Source organism: Meleagris gallopavo, chromosome 1 (assembly GCF_000146605.3).
Source record: "Meleagris gallopavo isolate NT-WF06-2002-E0010 breed Aviagen turkey brand Nicholas breeding stock chromosome 1, Turkey_5.1, whole genome shotgun sequence".
Taxonomy (NCBI): Eukaryota; Metazoa; Chordata; class Aves; order Galliformes; family Phasianidae; genus Meleagris; species Meleagris gallopavo.
The window spans coordinates 163,488,300-163,502,440 of NC_015011.2; the positions used below are offsets into that span (position 1 = coordinate 163,488,300).

The following is a 14,141-nucleotide window of genomic DNA, read 5'->3' on the forward strand; positions in this document are numbered from 1 at the left end:
TTTAATAAAATTGAAGAGGTAGAAGCCTAATTAAATACCATTTCCGTAAGAATCCTCATCAATATGCTTTGCAATCATTTAAATAGACTGTAAGTAGAAAAGGCTTTACAAACATATCAATCCGAACCACAGCAGAACCCAGTTTCACATGGCATCTCCTATACAGAAGTTAGCAAGACCTCATCACGTTATGAGACCTGTAAACTCCTCAGGCTGGATTTACTGGTTTGATCTTCATCAGATAGCAAGATGCCAGGTTTAGGTTTTTATAAAACATCTTTATGACGTCGTATCAAAAGGACCATGGGAAGCCAAACACACACCCTAAAGAATCACGCGTTAGAAGGAACGTTCTGCCTACGCTTCCATTTCTAGGGTGGCTCTGTATGATGGAAAAAGGAGTCATTTCTTTCCCAATCCCATTTTTGTCAGGAGATCCTGCTTAAGGAAGGCCAAGATCCAAACCCAGTCATCTTCCAGCAACATAAATGGCTCTCAATCTTCTGCCGAAGGCTTGTGAAGCAGTATAAAGGTTACAAGGTGTCCTGAAGCAAGTTGGAGGGAATGAAGAAGGAAAGAATAGTCATAAGATGCACCAAAGTAATAATGCACGTAATATAGTTCCAAATGACTTCACTCAGCATGGAAGAGGACCTGAAAAACTCCTTAAATTTCAATGCCAGTTTTCAGGTGACATCATTTGCTAATAATCAAAAATTTAGAATAAACTTCTTGTGTCAGCAATGACAGGGCGGGAGAAAGAAAAATCTGACTTCGGGCTACTGATGTTTGCAAGGAAGAGGCTGCTGCTCTGCACAGCATGAAGCAAGGAAGGCAGAGTTTTCCCAAAGCTGATTTTACTGATATCCCTTATCTGGGCCTCAGGAATTGCCGATTGAGTCTGTTAGCTGCACATCCCCTTCCTTACTCAGAGCATCCCAGTCTGTTTCCTTCACAAAGAAACAGGACTTAGACCCAACAGCCACAGACTCCTCTGAAGGAAAAGCATATTTACACATTCAAAAATGGGGAATGTTGTCACTATTGGGAATCAAGCAGGATTTCAAATCCTTTTGATGACCTCCACCTCACTGTGTATCCAAAGCTAACACTAGTGTAAAGAGACAGGGAGGAGATGAAAGTTACGTGTCATGGGGTCATATACAATCACTGGCCTTATTTATGCCCTCGCCACCAATTTCTGTGACTTTGTCTCCTGCACAGAAAAGGGTCAGAAGAAGATCATTATCAGAGCCTTAAAGAACTCCTGTGCAAATATGACCCCATGAAGAGGAAAATTATTTAGAGGTGTAAAAACATTCTTTCCAAGCACCCATGGAATTTTTTTTTTTTCTCCTCTCTCTCTCTCCCACATTTTTTCTTTAAACCCTTACTCTCTCTCCTCTCAGCAGCCTAGAGAAGTAGAAGACAACATCAACAAAAAAAGCATAAAGAAACAGTATAAAGTTCATCCTCCACACCTGAGTGGATGGCAGTTTAAAAGGGCCCTACCTACCTGCAACCCTGTTGTTTGCTTCAAGAACTCTGTTTGCCCAAGGAAAAAGAGACGAGCAAATCCTGGAAGCAGATCCTTCCCCAAAGGAAGTTTCTTTCTGAGTCTGCAACCTGGAGCTTTTGCTTGAAACTCAGTCCTCTGAGTGGTTTCTTTCTTCAAACTTTCACACTGGTTCTTTACTTTTGTGGGCAGCTGGAAAAAGAATGAAGCCGTAGGCTGAGGCAGGGACTCCATACTTCCAGGATAGGGAGGCAGAAAGACTGGAGGGGAAGGAAAAGTGCTAGTTGGTAACTTCTTGAATAATGACCTGCATTCCCTCATTCTTGGCCACACAGAGACATACACAGAGTCACTGCAATAGGGAAGGATGACAAGAGATGAGGACTAGACATGCAGATTTTTCATGCTCTGATGCCAAAAAACAACCCCACCCCAAAGCCGAACTGTGAACTTTCAAGACTGTTAAGACATCTACCAATAGATGAGATCAATAAGATTTTTTTGTCCAGAAAGTTCTCTCCTTTGTTACAAGAAGATGGAAGGTGGGCAAAAAAATTTATGAGATTATTTCTGGGAAAAAATTTCCAAATTTCTCTGTTCTCTCAAGAAAATTAAAAATGGCATCTACCGCAATGTAGTGAACACCTCCCCGCGATCGCAGACAGAAGGCTCTTTAAGAAACAACCATACTTACCTGGATGTTTCCCTTTTCCTAACCCTACTTCCAGCTCCTCTGTAAAAGGCCTTATTCCAATCTCAACTTCTCTACTCAACGTAGGTACTTCACGATATTGCTGTAGAAGCTGAGAAACCCAATTTCTCAATGAGCTTCTCAATTTGTAGGATATTCCCTTCTTTCTGAGAATCTAGCTGCCCTAGGAGTTAACTTTTATATACAAAATATTAATGAATAAAAGCAGAAATTTTCCTCTTCACAAATCCTGAAAACTGATAAGACTTGAGTGAAATTTTACCAGTAGTATGGAGCCAATGAGCAATAGAATAGTAGAGAAGTGGAAGTGGCAGGACTTAAGACAACTGCATGTATAGCTTCATATTTGTTTACTGGTTATTACTCATTGCAATAAGCCTTCATACAACAGCAGTAGTGTCCGGTATTTGTATACAGGATAATTGTTGAGCTGCACATCTACTGTTTTATCTGCAGCACTTGCATAACACCAGGTAAAATGTGATCCAATAGTTAAAGAAGGCAATCTACTCATGTTTGCTGCAATTTCAATTATCATTCATCTTGGGGAAGGTTTACCGTGCTTTTTTTTTTTCCTCCCCTCATTCTCTCTTTCAGACTATATAACTAACCAAAACATTTTGTATAGTTAGATACCCAAAGTGCCCTCCCATCCTCAAAAAACAAGTCTTCATTCTACAAATAATATAAAAAGAAGTTGGAACAAAAGACAGGTTTTGTGATTCAAATCTCTTCAATAATATATTCTCAAAAAGGCATCTTTAAGCTTTTGCAGTTAGAGTAGTAAACAGGAATGCATCATGTGAGATGTGAGACACTAACAGAATCTGATATCCCACACTAATTACAAAAAAAAAATAAGAATCAGTAAATTAGTTCCAAATATACTACTTGGGCACACAGAAAGATATTCTGCCTCTTGATTCCTCCAAGGACAACAAACATGGTGATATTATCCCAATTTAAGGCTAAAGTTTTTGCTCTAGATAGACTATTTCATAAGAAAAAAAAAAAAAAGGTAGGATTAATTATCCTTTAGTAGAATTCCACGACATCTGCTTAGCAATTTCCATTTTAACATGAGACCATGTGTTCCTACATCTTTCAATTTGACAAGATGCTGACTTTTCTATTAAGATCAGCTTTCAAAAGGTTAGAGAGTTGGGTTCAGTCTTCTCATTCCACATGCACGTTTCTGTGACAGAGTTTGTCTGCAGAGAAGAGTAACTGACCAAAACATAAATGTAATCCGCCATTAGATGTCCCTAGGATTATATTTATGCTCTTCTTCTAGTAAGGCAGGTGGTACAAGATAAAAACAAGAGAGAAAAATATAATCCACAGGATGTGCTCAAAGAAAGAATTTCTACTGCTATCTACTCTCTGACTGAAAAAACAGCAGGACAATACAATTTTCCTCCCAGATGAAATAGTAAATTATAAGATTCTTTCTTCTTAGGTTGCAAATACCTTGACTCAGTAACTTTTCAAGTTGCTAACACTTACTACTTGCCAACACACTTGGTGCAAGCACAATGCCATATACAGCATTACAGGCTTAATTTCAAATGATAGGTGTCAAAGTTGGAAACACTAGTAATACTCTTAAGTCAAGATTCCTTTCCAGCTCAAAGAAACAGAAGATACCAGAGACAAGTCAAATGAAGTAGCGTGACCCAGCTTTGTGTAGGCTGCTTGAAACAGGAATCTGTCCATGTCCCAGTATGATCAAAAGGCTGCCTTTGAAGGATCCTCTATAATAAAAGATCTCATTCACTGGGAAAAGACGACTCCAGAAAACCTTTGGTATACAATCTACTATGAAATTATGTACTCATGCTTCAGGGGTGCAGAGGAGACTACTTCATCTAATTCAATCCATGCAGTAGTTCAGGAGAGGATACAAAGATCCAACATAAAACTTAAGGAAAAGAGGCATCCACGAGAACACCGTGCACTGCTGTTTTCCTCATGAAAATAGATAAGCAGCAGAACAGTTTCTGGGAGATCATCCTGAATTGTGCTGTTAGGAATAACTTGTTTGTAAGCTCCTGCCTTGCATCAAGGTCATAGTACCTCTTTTTTCTAAAAAGGGCCAACCTTTTGTTTTCACTTTTTATCTTTTTGCATATTTTTCTTTCCATGTAGACTTGCACTGAACTCTAAAGATTGGTCATGTTTGTGATGTAGCTTTGAAAAATACCAGCCTGATTTCTGTACAAATACAAACTTCAGGCCAGAACCACTGCATCACTCTGCATTTTGAAGAGATAAATGCTAATAAATGCTCCTTAGTTCTTCTAAGATTTAGAAGAGCAGAACAAATCTAGAACAGATCATCCAAAAAACACGTGAACCCCCCCGTTAGGGGAATTCTGGGAGAGGTTTTTTGCTGCCTCAGCAATCATAATTGATTTCTGCTAAAGAAATGGGATATTAGGCCAGAATAAGGAGCTGAACAGACATGGCTCTTCTCAGTCTGTTGTTTACTGATCAACCTCAAGTGATGGGATCCTTCTCGGAAAAGGCAAAATTCTGGCTGAGATGACACAGGAACAACTTATGCAGATAATCTCCAGAAGATGAAGTCGGGAAAGGCCCTCATGTCCTCGCTTGTAAGCATACAGAATGCAGTTACAATAAATGTTTCCATCTTCTCTGAAGGAAGAAAGGAATCTTTGCAGGGTCTCTGCCTTTCCACAGTGACCTAATTGTTGATAGAGACCCCAAGGTAACACAGGGAACACTAAATCCACGCATTTGTTAGGTGGTACAGAACAGAAACAGCAACACATTTTTTTGTTGTAACACTGCAGCTTCAACAACTCCAAGACCTAAGTGAAAGAGCATGGAATGGAATAAGCAAGCTGCCTTATCTTACTCAAGATACTTGCATCTCAAACAACTACTTCTCAGTCCTGAAACAAGATGTATACAAGTTTTATATTTATTATCATGCAAATGTTTTAAATTTGAAGTGGTGCTGGTCACATGGAATACTTGCAGCTGCAAAAACAGAGCCTTCTTGGTGGAGGAGTCATCACTGCTCTGTTGCTATTCATTGGCTTGGTCCTATCTCTAAAAACAGGCTGCAAACCCGCTGCAGGATCTACGCACCAACATCTGGTTGAACTGTTATACAAAATGAACATTACAACAACAAATTTTAGCAAAGTACCTTTCTCTGGTAAACAGCACCAACATGACATGGATACTGAAACAGCAGCTTTACATCACTGGTGTTATCTGTTTAAATTTCAAGCGCGACACTGAGGAAAACAAAAGAGACTGCTTTCCCAAAGCTTCCTGCTGAATTTCAGTTTGGGAGAATGGGAGGGGGAAACTGAGGGGACAGAAAGGAAGATGTCACTGAAGATTACAATTGCACCAGGAAACATTGCTATCAAGCCTCAGTAAAGAGAGAAGTCGGCAAAAATAATTTATCAAAGTGTTGATTTTAAAAAAAATTATCATGCAACCCATCATTAAAAGCTAAACCTGCAGGCAACTGGAATTACAGGAATCCTGACTTGCAAAATTTTAGTTTCTTTTATAGTATTTGGCTTTCTTCCAGAAATACTTCGTGTTTAACTTCTTTAACAGCATACTACACACCACTAAGGGCCACAGTACTGCCTAGGTTATCACCAAAGGGGTTCTGACCTATTTGAGATCCACACAGGTGACATTCACTGAAAGACCTTTCCTGTTTCCATTTTAAGAGCAGTAATAAGCTGTGGCTTCTCCAAATTCAGCGTGACAGAATTCCAAAATTGCATACAGCTGTCAAAACACCACACATTTGAGAAATGCTCCCTGCATTTCTTCCAGCACATATAAGAGCAGGAAAACCTAATGATTGGTTGATTGCAGAAAAATAGTACTTGGTAAAAATCATTTCCTTTAACAAATGCATCCATTTTGCAAAATTAAAATGAGCATTTGTTAAACACTGATATAAATATTTCCATTTAAAAAAAAATCCTTTACGTTGCAAGAATAAGAAAGCTAACTATAGTGATACAGATTACAGTAATCTAGGAACTACATACCTTGAATTTATTTGAAGAAATGATACAAAATATATCTTAATATTATCTTTGTGTTTTCCTTTTCAGCACTAAATACATGGGTTAGTTGATTTGTTTCAATTTAAATGCTACAAACTTATATAAATATGCTGCACAATTATTTTAGAGCATTCTTTTCCTTAGTTTTCAGTCTTCACATAACTTCTGGGCTGGGTGAAAGACCGGCCAGAGAAGCATTCCTGTGAGACTTGGAAGCTGAAATACTACATGCAATCAATGTGAAGAGGAAAGACCCCAGTACTGTTCAATAGCCACACCAGACTGAACCCTGGTGCTGGTTTTAGACTGATTATTTGCTGGTTTGGATTTTTACTTTTCCCCAAACTGAATTTTCAGTTGAAAATGGCTCAAGGCTTTTTCTGTATGTTTTGACCCTTGCTGCTCTTCACAACTCTCCCCTGGTCTCTGGAGAACTCCAATACAGCAAAAATGAAATTCCTTTCACACAAGTATTTACTCAAATACATACTGAAACTTAATGGGTTAATGTTAGTAAATGGCAACATGGATGCACTGGAAAAAAAATGAAAGCTAAGTAAGTAATTTGCTTTCTTTTATTTATTTTTAATATGAAGTCCTCAGTTTTAAGAAGTTCTACAATGAAAAGTGTTCAAAGGACCTACTTCAGAACCGAATCCTTACTATGTTACTTTCCATATCAAATATTAATTGCTACATCTTTTTCTGTTAGATGTTCCTAACTCTTGACCTTATAAACACAGCACAATCTGATCAGCAGGTTTGATCTTCTCTTTTTTTAGCAGCTATAAGAACTCTACAGCCAAAACTGGACTGAGTGTCCTACAAACAATTGTACTGCTGAGGCACAACCTGAGGCCAAATGCTATTGTAAGCTGTGTTAGCTCTCCAGTACTGAGCAGCAGTGTGATGTAACTACGGCTTATTTTTTGTCTAACATGAGCTAGGGACAGTGGAGACAGACACCAATTTCGAGTCCTTACTTGCAAACAATGCGCAAGCATACCGTAACACTTCCACAATGGGAAGTCTGGCCATTCGGGTCAAAATTCAACCAAAATGTCCCATGGCAATTCTGACTTAGATTACAGCTATATTACTTTTTTTTTTTTTCCCCCTAGCAAGTGCTAGCAGTACATGGAAAATGTGTTCTTGATTATCTTGTACTGCTACCACCACACAAAAACACACTTTCTAAAGGTTTGCTGATGATTACTTTCCTTACTAGACCAGTGCCCAAAATTCACCCATATCTTAATATTAAGTTAAAACTGTCTCATTCTCTCTAAACATTACTTGAAGTAAGACCACCACATGCTTCATAATAAAACTCACATAGTTCAGCTGAAATAAAGGAAACCTGAAACATATTGTCTCTGCTTCAGTAGAGTTGTGTTTTCACTGATATCCCCTGTCTTTTCTTCATGCAAACACCTTCACACCTACCTTTCATCAGCCACAACTCCCAGCTTTTGCACTAGACACCATTAACTTTGCCAGTGCTTCTTCACAGGCATACCAGTGTGCAATGTCTGACTGTCATTCTGTATCTGTTGAAGTATTAGCACTTGTTTTAGGTTGCGTGAAAGAAAGAAAAACAGTGTCAAGTCACGTACAGTGATAAAGCAGAGATGAACACAAAGATCTGTTCCTTGGCCAGGCTCACTGCTTTCACAGAATCATACAGAACATGGAAAACAAACACCAAACGTCCATACCAAAACAGAAACTTACCCCACTGACTGACCTGGGCTGGAGATGTTTAACCACACCCCGAATCTCACAGGATCCTCCTTTCTTGATTTAAGACTTCGTTGACAAAAAAAAAAATACAATCCGGGACAGATAAGAAGAGCTTCCCACACACTCAGGCAAATACGTAGAGACTATCAGCCATTTTGATAATAAAACATCATTTCAATCTTAACCAAACACCTCTGTATATGAGTAAGACATACGACGTGCAAAGCTTATTTTGAAAGTAAGTTTGACAACCACATACAGCAAAAAAATCTTGACGAAGTTCATTTTTAGCATAAAATTACTTGTCTGATCACTTCTTTCTTTTGTACAAAAAGATTAAAAAAAAAAGAAAGAAAATCGGTGTTTCCCCAAACTAGCTGTTAAGTTTAATAAAATGCTTCTGCCTCTAAGTTCTTAAGGTCAGTTCTCCTATAAAAGACCAGCAAGACTCCCTTCCTTCCATCACGTTTTCTTTTTAAGGCAAGATTCTAAAATTAGTCTGCACCAGGGTGGGAAAAGGTCTGCACTGAAGATATTAGATTTTAGCTGTATGGTACACACGAACAAAGTAGTTTATTTTCAGCTGAAGGGCTTCCTAGCTAGCAAGTAAAACCCAAAATCTCAAGTATTGCATGATGCAATTATTTCTGCATAAAAGAAAGTTTGTATCAGATCTAATCCTACAGACTCTTAAAGTGTTACTAAAATAAAACTCCATCTTCTAGTTTGCCAAAAATGCAAAAAGGAAAGCACAGTGCACGTGACAAAGCTTGACACAGCCAGCTTAAAGGAAACTGCACTCTGCTTGTCTGAGCTCTAGTCTTCCCCCAGCCCCCAAAGTCATCAGGGAATTGCCTTCTACCAGTCAAATTTTTGCACTCTATTTCCTAAAACACAGCATGCACACGTATTCCAGCAGTCTGCAGGACAGAAGACTCACACACAGCACCCAATAAAAAGCCTTTTAAATGGTACTTGCATAGGCAACTGTGTAATTTTGTTGAAGAGGAGCTGTAGGAAGTATTTTGGTGAGAAATAAGTGGTAAGTTACAACACAGCATTAAAACAGCCTTTATGACATGAACTGAATGTAGCTTTCAGAAACACGGCATACTCAAGCCTGCACTGAGAAGAAATCTGGTTTTCAAGCAATGTATCTTGATATTATGACTCAACATTTTGATTCAGTTTTTCCCCTCTTCTTGTACGTTGAAAATACGTAGACTGAAAAGAAGGGTGTGTTAGCAAAAACAAAAGCACTAACAAAATATTGATCGTCTCTCACCACCACGAGCAAGTAAAAATTTGTTTTCATCTTTCTGCAGATTGTTACCAAAAAAAAAAAAAGCAGTGAAGCACATTCTGAATTCAACAAAACAAGGAGGAGGATGGATCCTGTCTCTCAAGTGGAGGAAAAGGGCTGGGGAAGGAGGGGAGAAGAGGAAGGTGGAGGGAGCAATACTCCACCACTGCAAAAGAAGCACTTCACCACCCCTCCAGCAGCATGCATGCTAGCAGTGTTGCACTGTCAAAGAGCAAGCATTTCAAACACAACAACCCCGTCCTCTATGGAAAGGGATCATAAAATGGGGTGCATAGGTTTCTGAGCTCTGCAAAGAGCTGCTTTAGCTTTCATAATACCAATTAAAGCCAAAAAATTACATTAACATATGATGAATCTAGCTGCAACTTCATAAGCAGCAGAAGGTATTACTGACAAAGTATGAGACTTTAAAAGGAAGGTCAAGAGAGAGAATCAATGTTAAAATTCCCACTACAGACAACTGTTCCATGTCTTCTTCCCCTGCCCATTCCCCAGCACGCATTTATGCAATGCATATTCCTTCCCTCTTCTTTCTCACCTAAGACCTACCACAGCAAATGGCTATTTGAGCAGTGTCCTACATACTAATACACAATTACGCCTATTTAGCAGCCAACAATCAGAGATGCCAGTGAAATCTGACTCTCCTTCTTTCTATCTATTGTAAACTAAATTTAAACTATTATTAATTCAGAGCATAAGTGTGAAAAATCATAGAATGGCTTGGGTTGGAATGGACCCCAAGGATCACCAAAACCCAAGCCCCATGCCACAGGCAGGTGTGGCTTCTCAGGTGTGAGGTAAGGGACACGACACCGTGGACATGGATGTCAGTGTGAGTAAATCCATCCCCACACACACAGATGAGCCACAAAGCACAAAGCTCAATGGGAAGAAGCTCAGTTACTGGGAGGAAAACGAATTCCAACAAGCTTAACAGCCCACTTCAGAACTGCAGCTAATTTTACATATCAAAGAATCATAGCATGGTTTGGGTTGGAAGGGACCCTTAAGACCATTTAGTTCCAACCCCCTGCTATAGGCAGGGATACCTCCTCTAACTACATAAATAAACTATCTTAGGAAGAGCGGGCTCAAAGCTTTTGTAGCTATAAATCCTTCTACAGATTTTATTAGGATTACTCATTTTTTTTTAGCCAGGGACTAAACATTACCAGGAGTTTAGTTCACACACACAGTTCAAAACTCAATGAACTTGCAAATTACAGCTACCACACTTGCATGGTTTCAAGCAATAAACCATCCCAGACTCCACAAGATTATCGCTGGTGTCGCTCTACCATAATCTCAACAGGGTCATAAAAGAAAGAAACTATTTCTGCTGCATCTTTGCAACAGAACAGCTACTTTTGAATCCAAAGTTCAATTTACATCCAGTTGGGAAGTCCCAAAGAAAAGGCAAGTCGCATGAAGCATGACAGCAGAGCAGACAAGCAGGTCTGTGCTGCAGCAAAAGAGGGCAAGGAGCAGGGCAGCACTCCTCCTGCGTGACAGCACGCAGCAGCTGGGCAACGTGCCCTGAGCTGAGAGCAGCACAGCCTGCCTGCATTGGGCAGCTGTGAGCCAAGAGGCACACAGGGCCAGAGAGAAACCAGAGCCAGAGGGAAACCGCAGCGGGGAAGGAAGGGGAAAGGGATGCAAGGGAAACTAGTGGGGGGCAAAGGGAAGGGAAAAGCAGACACACGGAAGTCAAATCCTTTCGTTTGAGTTCCTACATCCTGTGCTCCCCCTGCAGCAGAGCCACCGATTGAACCTTACTGAGCTACAGCCACAAGAGCAGCAGTGTCCATCTCCATTTGTTAAGCCCCTTGGAGGATGGAGCCTGGGTATGGTACTCAGGCTTGAGCATGAACCTGAGTGTTGCATCACCCTTACTATTTTTAAGCACAATTCAGCTTTTCTTTCAAGCCTACTTTTTTTTTTTTGGGGGGGGGGGGGGGTTGGGTTCTTTTTTTAAATAACACTGCTCAAGTGCAGTTTGTTCAACGCATTTGCCAAATAGTTTTGAGACAAATTTCATGTAGCAATGCCAACTGCAGGAATATCTTATTAAAAGCAGTGATTGTTATGCTTGACAAGAGAAATACTAACATTAACTTTACATATTCCTTAGGAGGATACATTAAGAAAACTTTTGTTATTACTCCCATTTTACTTCTTCAGGTTGCATGAACAACAGTATGGAAAGTCATGCATCATGTTACAAAAACGTAAAAGGCATCATAGCAACCAAATCCTGATGCTTTGCAACACAGTATAACACACTCAACAAATAAAAAGCATGGCTATTTACAACAGAAGCAGTGGAAAAAAAGAAAATCATTAACAAGAATTAAAACATATCACATTAGTGGGATTGCCAGAGAACCTCCATGCTACTTTAACAGCACGTGCTGGGGGAGAAGGCCACTAACATCTGAATTTAAGTACCTAAATTTTCATTAATCCCCTCACCTTCAATCAACCAAAGCACAGACAAATATTTTGAAAGCATCCTCCAACTGCAAATGGTTTTGAGTGCCCAGTTTGAAGTATCCTCAGCTCAGTTTCAGAAGCATTCCTCCTTTGAGACCACCAATAGAAGTGCACTTTAGAAAAATATGAAGTGAGAACTGTTCTGCGCTAGAATTACTACTACTTAGAGACAGCATGAAAAACAATTAGCTAAAAACAAAGAAGGTTTTATGAGAACATGAAGCTGTGATAAAATGGAATGCAACAAATGAGTCAAAAGTACAAACGAGAACTACACTGAAGAAATGTTTCTTGGCAATCTTTTGGTAAGGGGAACAAGTGCCCCTCACTATTACCTTATGTTTGTGTACCTAACACAAATCAAAGCTCAAAATATTTCTACAGAAGCAAAATCCCATTTATACCAATATTTATGAAAGCTTTCCACAGCTTTCTAAGCAGTGTATCAAAAAGGGGCCCTCCGGTTTTCAGACAGTTTGGTTGGTTGGGTAATGCAACTGCTACAATCACTGGTTTGTTTTTCAAGCTGACTTTATCCTGAGACTCACTTTCACCTTGTTACATGCAAGATGACATTTAAGTATAAGAAATTTCTCAGTCATAACATCAATGTATCTTAAAAAAAAAGTATCATGGGAGAAAACCAGATTTATCATTTATGAAACTCCTGCTGTCATGGTAATATTACAAGATACAAAATACAGGACCTGGCAAGAGTTACAGATATCTGCTCTCCCTCATTGATTGTAATATTCAGTATTCTAGCATTTTCAAAAAGCTTCACAGAAGTTCATGCAAAGGTAATCATCAGGCTCTACGCAGAATGTATGAAGAGGGCAAGCAGTTGCCAACCCTTCCACCTTTGTTGTGCCTTGAGTTATCTGCCAAAGTCATTTAGCTCTCTCATAAGCGGGCAATAAAATAGTTTGAATAAATCCAAACAAGGATTCAATAGCATATCTCATTTTCTTGGCTCCAATACACCCAGCTCTGGTCTGCTCACTGGCCAAAGTCAAACCACAAAAAAAAATACTCACAAATTCTGAATTACTACTATAACCGAAGCCTGAGCATGTTATTTCCACTCTAGCACCCAGCTGCACTACATGCTCTACAAATTCAGAAGATGCAAACTGAGAAAAGGAAAGTGGTAAACAGGTGCTTTCCAATGCTAAAATACCTCAAGCTTGAAACATGTGTTAGATGAAGTCATTGGTCATCCTAGGACTTTACTTTGATGTGGATGGCAAGTCCAAAAAGTACATCTCACTGTTCCTCTAACTCATGTACATACACCCAGCTGCAGCTTCCTCTGCAAGGACTTTTGTACTTGCATAGGTTGAAAGCTGCCTGGAAACTTGCACAGAAATTTGCAGGCTGCAGCCTGAACCAACAGGATAACAGCATGCCACACAATAAAAAAGTTGGCACACAGACAAAGCCGGGACAACTGGTTCTCTTTTGATAATTTTGTCAAATTTTAGTTCAGGCTTCCGCCCTCTGTAAGTACCAGTGAAAGAGTTCAGAATGCAAGAAAGTAAAGCCAAGACTGTCCATCCCCAAAGATGCCTCCCAAAAAGTCAGTGTAAAATCATTAAAGCCCCTCAACCCCAAGGAGCTGAGCTGAAGGCAGCTTTGTTGATTGCACTGTAGATTCCAAGACTGAAGGAGCCAGGAAGAGGAACACGATATGGCTCTAAGGACGCAAAGGCTCCAACAAGAAAGAGAAAGTTGTGGACGGCAGACAAAACGGTTGGTTTCCTTATGGCCCTTTAGGAAAGTTTTGTTTACTGAATATTAGATACTCTCCCTTGCTCAAACTAAGAGCAGTAAACCAAATTCATTCAAAATTGCCACCTGCACACCAAATTAAGTTATTTAAGACTTCCAGTTTCAATCTGATGGAGAAAGAATGGCATCTCTGTTTCACAGAATCATTAAGGTTCAATAAGACCACTAGGATCACTTAGTCCAGCAGTCACTCCATCCCCACCATGCCCACTAACCACATCCCTCGGTGCCACAGCTACACCCCCAGGGATGGCGATTCTACCACCTCCACGGGCAGTTTGTGACAAACTTTCATTGCTTTCTGAGAAGAAACTTCTCCAAATATCCAACCTGAAGATATCCCACCGTACTGATCCCTAAGACTGAGAAACAAGTACGGCGAGGAGCTAATCTAGCCCCTACCTTCCTCTCCTCCTGCCCATTAAAGATGTGTAACAACAGTGTTTCATTAACAAAAGCAAAAATTGCAGGTAGGAGATGTGTATCTCA

General features: G+C 39.7%; 1 long non-coding RNA gene across 1 annotated transcript; it reads right to left on the reverse strand.

Annotated features, from left to right (window-relative positions):
- LOC104917505 lies at window positions 1-10,111 on the reverse strand. Its single transcript, XR_002110978.2, has 2 exons — window positions 1,517-10,111; window positions 1-545 (listed from the first exon to the last, which is right to left on the reverse strand). It is a non-coding gene; the product is annotated as an uncharacterized LOC104917505 (long non-coding RNA).
- Window positions 10,112-14,141: the final 4,030 nt, after the last annotated feature.